This window comes from Spea bombifrons, chromosome 6, assembly GCF_027358695.1.
Source record: "Spea bombifrons isolate aSpeBom1 chromosome 6, aSpeBom1.2.pri, whole genome shotgun sequence".
NCBI lineage: Eukaryota > Metazoa > Chordata > Amphibia > Anura > Pelobatidae > Spea > Spea bombifrons.
The window spans coordinates 22,281,640-22,289,138 of record NC_071092.1 but is presented as its reverse complement, the minus strand read 5'-3'; positions in this window follow the sequence as shown (position 1 = coordinate 22,289,138).

Genomic DNA, 7,499 nt, shown 5'->3' with positions numbered 1-7,499 from the left:
ACAGTTTTACTGGTTAACGTAACCTGTTTATTTGCTCAAGGTTTTGTGTTGGTAATATTTCATTGTAACAAAAGGAAAATCAAGAACAAGCTGAAATAAAAGCCATACATAACATTTAAAACATTACATTTTCTCAATTGCAACGATTAAACCTAAACAAAATCAAAGGTTTGCTTGACATCAGAAAAAAGGACCAACCCCCAGTTTTGAGTTTTATTTTAATGTGGCGGAGATCCCATCTCCAGAAAGAAATTGACCGTGTGGGGAGAGTATTAAGGAGGGCTACTCAAATGATCACTGCTTTGCATATGATAAACATTAACCAGAAATACTACAGGATCTAAATATGTATAGCAAGGAGGAATAATGAGAGAGAGGATGTGTTAGAAACCTTTTTTATTCGCAGCTTGCAGGGAGGAAATTATTAAAACTGCTATAATTATGGTTGCGGTAAACTTTCCAGCCAGTGGAAACTCTAGGAACAATAGATGGGGGGGGGGGCACATAAGATACCACAGTCAAAACTGGGGGGGCACTAATAAGTTCCGCCGCTAAATTATGCCACTGAAAAAACAAAATATATACAGTGGATATAAAATTACCTTTTTCAAGCCTTACCTGTAACTCGCACAAAAACTGACAAAAAATGCTCAACAAAGCTTTCGGATACCACTGTCCCTCGGCATGCACCCTGTAAAAGCTAAGACATATTCAGCCAGACAGAAGCAAAATGGAAGCTAAGTACCAGTGTCGTATATGATATTTTTCTCTGAATATGTGCCTTTGAATATTGTATAGTTGATGATTTGAAGATGCGTAATAACATTTGGTTGACCTACTAGACAATGAATTCGTGCAGTAACAGAGTGTATGGGTGGAGCCTTTACTTTTTTTTTTTTTTTTTTTTGTAGCTAATCCTTGACTACAGAGAATTACAAATTATTCTAGCCTTGGTGACCGAATAATAAAATTTTAGTAAAGACAGAGTCGAGTATTTTACAGGTCACAAGGGCCTGGATGAATGGCAGGCTCTTCAGATGAGTCTGTGACCTTGGATCACCTGGTTTCACCCAGGGAGTCAAAGCCATCACTGGTTTTAGGAGCTTTGTGAAGCACCGTGGGGCTGAGCTGAGTCTGAAAGGTAGTGACTTGAATTGCCATATCTGACCAGGAAGATCCTGAACCGAGGATTTCCATCAGGTGATCAACCTGCAGACCCTGAACACTTTCGTTGTTTATAGCCACTTCAAGATGGAGGGTATCCATCTTCTGAAGGACCTTATGCTGGAAGACGACTGGTTTACCAGACTGGACTTGATGGAAGCTTACCTAGCGGTGCCGATACACCCGGATTTCCGGAGTGCCTGAAGTTCCGCATTCAATAAATCTCTGTTCCGCCACCCCCCTGCGTATCTTGAACAGCCTCTTTGTCTGTAAGGGAGGAGATACAAACTCTATATGGAAACCCCTTACCGTTTGACAGATCCAGGCATCGGAGGATATCTTGTCCCAGTTGTGGGCGAACAGTGAAATTCTCCCTGCCACATGAGGAGGGAAACAAGGGTAAGAAAGAAGTGTGCTTGCCCACACCACAGCGCCCTTTGGGGATGAAGGAAGATCCTCTGCCTCTTGCTCCACTTCTTGGGAAATACGGTCTTTGTCGGAAAGCCCCTTTTTGCAAGGACCTCTGAGGGAAATCCCTGAAGCCTGAAAATGAAGGGCGGCTGGAGACCCGGCCCTGCGGTCGTCCAGTCCTGGAGGGAAAATGAGGCGAGGTGGAAAACACCTTCTCGATGGAAAGCTTCGCCTTATTCCAGGATGTGGAAGGGTAATGTGACGGTTCAATTCCTTAACAAAGGAGTCCCCAAATAAAAGCCTATTGGCTGCTGCTCCTAGGTCTGTTGAACCCGGGTCCATACAAAGGAGGGCTGCCTTGCATTGTTCTATGGTTTTGGCCACATTTGCCTTGCCTAACAGACACACGGTGCGAAGAGCCCAATCTCGGATGAGCCTAGTGTCCAGAGCCTCCCCTCGGAGTAGGGATCTGTCCGCAAGCAACAGGATTTGTGTCACAGGCCCCGCAAGGTCTAATAGTTTGTCCTTGGCTCCTTTGAGGCCTTGTTCTAGGCTCTTCCTAGGGTCTCTGAGAGCAGAGCGACCACTTTAGGGTCGAATTCAGGTGTGGCTGATCACCTCCTAAACTTCAATGGTGTCGCTGGAATGCCTCGATCAGGAGGCATTCAGCGACACCAAACACTTACCCCAGGACGGGCTGTGACCGCTCAGGAGAGCATATCATATGATTTACTATAAAAAAAAAAAAAAAAAGTATAAAATATGGTGAAAATATTTTACTCATCTATACGAACTAACGAAAAACACTGCTAAATAGATTCTGCTATTTGACCTGAGTTTAGAAATAACCAATGTTTTTATGCTTTTTTTCTGCGCGTTATGAGGCAATAAGTACAAGTAGCATTGAGTAAAGACATCCTAAATTCCTTGCAGGCACTGTGCCTTACGCAATTGGTAGAGCCAACCTTAGCCAACAAGGTAGGAGGCTGTGCTGGGTTAGCTAATATTTACAAACTTGATTTTGGTATCCAGTGATTATCAGTGTGGTTTAATAAACGGGCAGAGGTTGCACAGCAGCATGCTAAAACTAAGGTTTTTTATTTTAGGTTTTTCTAAAATGGAAAGACTTGTAGGGGAGCCTTTGATTGTCTGGCATCCAGGAGTACTTGAACTATTTAAGAGATGTTCTGCTAAAGGCATTATTTTTTCTATTAAGACAAAAAGAAACCACTCCGCAGATGTCGCAAATATACTTCCACAAGTGCCCTGCCGCTCACCTGTGCGTTGCTCGAAATCTGAGAGACTTTAAAAAAAAAATAAAAAAAAAAGATTTTCGTCCTTCTCCCAAACTAGAAACATGTTGCTTATGTATCCCTAGAAGTTTACATTACATTTACTAGAAGTATAATATCTTGATCGAGGAGTTTCTAATCCAGAATGGAGGGAATAAAGGGTGTCGGTATACTTACCTGGATAGGCAATTTGTAACAATGTATTTTGATGTTGGGAGGGACCAGTTGTGGGGAAAATGGTCTGCCACCCAGTTTTATATAAGAAGAAATAAAAAGAATTGTACTTAACAGAGAAGGGTCTTGATTTACTCTGACCTCTATGGTCTCCCTTGTGTGACAAATAGTCAGAGGACGGGTTGTGTCTGTATTAATTGTAGAGGCCTTTGTTGTCTTGTCTGTCATGGTAGACGTGGCTGGAAGAGAGACCTCTGAGAAGGGACCTAAAATATCTAAAAGTTTTTTTTTGCAGGGTCAGTCTAGGGCATTCAGCCCTAATGGTTTCCTAATATAATAAGAAATGCATTTCGTAATGTAAGGTAAAGGTATCCACTCGGATAAGCATGGATGCTTGATTTTAACTGGATCAAGTAAGGGAAAAACCTTTTGTCTTATAAATCAGCGTCAGAATTCCCATCTTCAATATAGATGGGTACAGTATGTTAGAATCCTCTACATCAGAGTAGTCAGAGGTATAAGGAGAGGATGGATGGGAAGCGGTTCCTTATCTGAAGTCTCTTGCATAGTTGCCTTAGCTGTAGAGATGGCTTGCTGAACGGATTTCTGTATAATACAAAGAGTGAAATCCAGTGCCAAAATAAAAGCGAATACAAAATAATAATAAAGAAATACTCTGCTTCTTCTGATCGAGTGTACAGCTGCAACCCTATACAACACTCTCCACAAAATGTTGAAAAACTGATTCAAATGGTTTGGGGCAAGTCTTGGGGTGGGGGCAGAGTAGCATACCAGCAGGGGATGTGGCATATCTGTAAGTACAAGACATATAAGGGGGCACAGTGGCATATCTGAAAGTATAAAGCATATCAGGGGGCACAGTGGCATATCTGAAGGCATAAGGCATATCAGGGGGCACAGTGGCATTTCTGGAGGTATAAGGCATATCAGGGGACACAGTGGGATATAGGGCGATATAAGGCATATCAGAAGGCACAGTGGGCTATAGGGAGGTATAAGGCATATCTGGGGGCAGAGTGGCATATAAGGCATATCTGGGGGCAGAGTGGCATATAGGGGGCATAAGGCATCTCTGGGGGTTATAAGGCATATCCGGGGGACAGGGTTGCATATCAGGGGGTATAAGGCATAGCTGGAGGTCAGAAGGCATAGCTGGGGGGTGTAAAGCATAGCTGGGGGGCAGGGGCGTACCTAGAGTATTTGGCACCCGGGTGGCGGATCCTGTATGTGGCACCCCCCCCCACACACACTTTAAAACTACCTGGCCGAAACTGAATATGACCCCCCACACACACACCATAAAAAAATCTAACACTTTTATTTAAAGTAAGTAACACACCAACATAGGACAAAACAATTAAATAACAATATATATATATATATATATATATATATATAATTGTTAACAGCAATCACATTCCTATCATGCCCAGGCATACCCAGATTCCAGGAGGCACTCGCAGACTTGGCATGATAGGAGTATGATTGCCCTATCTACCCCTTCTCGCTCCCTTCTGCCCTATCTACCCCTTCTCACTCCCTTCTCCCTATCTACCCCTCCTAACTATCTACTCTCTCCCTCTTTGAAGTTCACTTACCTTTCAGGAGTCCTGCGGTGGGGGTGCAAGCAGTGGCGTCGCTACAGGGGGGCAAGGGGGGGCAATTGCCCCCCCTAGGTTATTCCTTGCCCCCCCTGTTGCCCCCCCGCCGAATTTATAACCACCCAGGACAGTCCTTGACTGCTAAGGACGGCATGGTGCCGTCGCTAGCAGTCCCAGTCAGGTGCTAACGACGGCACCATGCCGGCACTAGCACTATCTTACCTTGATGGAGGTCTGTGGACCTCCATCACCACCTACCCCGGTGATCTGCCCCTCACACTGAAGGGCATCACCGGGGCCACCCGATCTGCCCGGTGACGTCTCGCGCAATGACGCGATGACGTCACCGCGCAACTTTATTAACAACTGACAATTGTCAGTTAAAGAGGTATGGGGGCATGCTGCTTAGATGCCTGTATCTCAGGCATCTAAGCAGCTACATACCCCCAACATATACCATTGGAAAGGTAATCGCCTCACCTTTCCAACGGTATATAGATTGTAAAAAAATAATAAAAAATATTAAGTTAAAAAAAATAAAAATGTGAAAAAAATGATTGGGGTCTCTAAAGGCAGATAAAAAAAAGATCAAAATTGCCTAGAGACCCCCAAATTAAATTATTTAAACATAAAGTAGTTTAACTTTAAAAAAAAAAAGTTTAAGTATTCTAGCTAAATGATCACTGTGATAGCCAATGTTACCACAGCGATCATATAGCTATAAAAAGTCACATTCCCTTTTTAAAAATGGCCGATACTAATTTTTAATCCTATGATCCCTTTGATCATGGGGTTAAATTTAGCCAACGGTAGAGGGAGGCAATTTTTGAAATCCTGATGAACTGCAAATATTATTAGAATCAGCCATTTAGCCTGTGCGGTACATGAGTAGCCATCTTATCCCTGCAGCGCCTTGCATTTTTACTGCAAAACTTATTTTTGCTGTAAAAGTGATTTTTTTTTCTCCCTTTACCATCATTTCTTTGGGATTGTAAGGGGAAAGAATGGTGTGTGCTTCTGTGAGTAAATGTATGGAAAGTATGGTGTGTGCTTCTGCAAGTGAATGGAGATATGAAAAGCGTGTGAATGGTCAGTAATTAGGGTTGAAGCCTTGACGTGGCATTAGTGCTCACGTAGGAAGTTAAATTATGGCACAAAAAGTACACATTTGCAAAAACTACACCCCTTGGCGCATCAAATGAGGGGCTGCATGTGTTTCTAGTACAAACCTGGAGTGCGCAAGACACAAATGAACATGTCGTTATGGTTAGAAAAAACATATTTTCTAGCCAAAGCGACATATTCCATCATTATTTGTGCACTCAACTTTTGTCCTAGAAATACATGTAGCCCCTCATTTGAAGCTCCAAGGGATGTAGTTTCTTAAAATGGATGAATTGTCTGAATGAGGGAGAGCATGAGTTAATGTGATTGTGTGTATCATTTATGTATAATTGTGGAAGGGCAAAGATGGCACTAGCAGGATGTTTGAGCCTTGGGGACCGAGATGGCACAGGCAGGGTGTATATGGGACAAAGATGGCAAATCGTATGTGTGTTATCTGGGTGCTGGCCAGGTTCTATGTGGGCAGTGTGGACGCCAGGGCTGGCTTTGGGGTGTGCAACCTGTGATCTATGCCTGTAATTTAGGAGGTTTTAAATATAGCTTTAATGCCGTGTTTTTATGTGAATTCCAATTGATCTGTACCTGCAAAGCTTGGTTTGTGTGTTCTTCTGTAGATCCATATCTGGTATGCTATGTTTCCATACATTATTTATGTTTACCTACAAATACAGGGTTTGTATATCTTGTTCAGTTGATTAATACCTGCAATGCTGTTTCCATGTATTGATTTGATCTATACCTGCAAAGCTACATTTCATATATTATTATTGTATACCTGCAAATACAGGATTTGTATGTCTGATTCTGTTTATTTGATATATACATTCAGTGCTGAGATCACAAGTGAATTTCAATTGATCTATACATGCAAAGCTGGGTTTGTGTGTTAATGTGTTGATCTATACCTGCTATCGGCAGCAGGGTCTAATATTTATATATATATTTATATATATATCGGCAGCAGGGACTAATATTAGGCCCTGAAATCAGTGCAAAAGTTAAGGTATTGTGTTGTTTAAAGAATTTCAAGGATTAGTCGTACTAAATTGTGGCTTCAGGCTTCCCATGTTGAATGATCAAGTATTGTATTGTCCAATAACAAAAGTATCATTCCATAGCACAGTACTTTTGGCAATATATATATATATATATATATATATATATGTGTGTGTGTGTGTGTGTTTTTTCAGTGGTATGATTTAATGGTGGAAATTATTAATGCCCCCCCAGTTTGACTGTGGCATCTTGTGTGCCCCCCCTATATATTGTTTCTAGAGTCGCCACTGGGTGCAAGGCCTCTGTCTCCCAGCTCTGCCACTGTATGGAACAGTATAGAGTGATGGGAGTTATGATGTACTTTAGAGCATAATTATATAATGAAAAATACATTGGAAATGGTACAGCATAACACCAATCACTCTCACACACTTACCAATCCACACACACCAATCCACACACACCAATCCACACGCATACCAATCCACAAACACATACCAATCCACAAACACATACCAATCCACAAACACATACCAATCCACACACATATACTAATCCACACACATACCAATCCACACATATACTAATCCACACACATACACCAATCCACACATATACACCAATCCACACATATACACCAATCCACACACATACTAATCCACACACATACTAATCCACACACATATACTAATCCACACACATACCAATCCACACA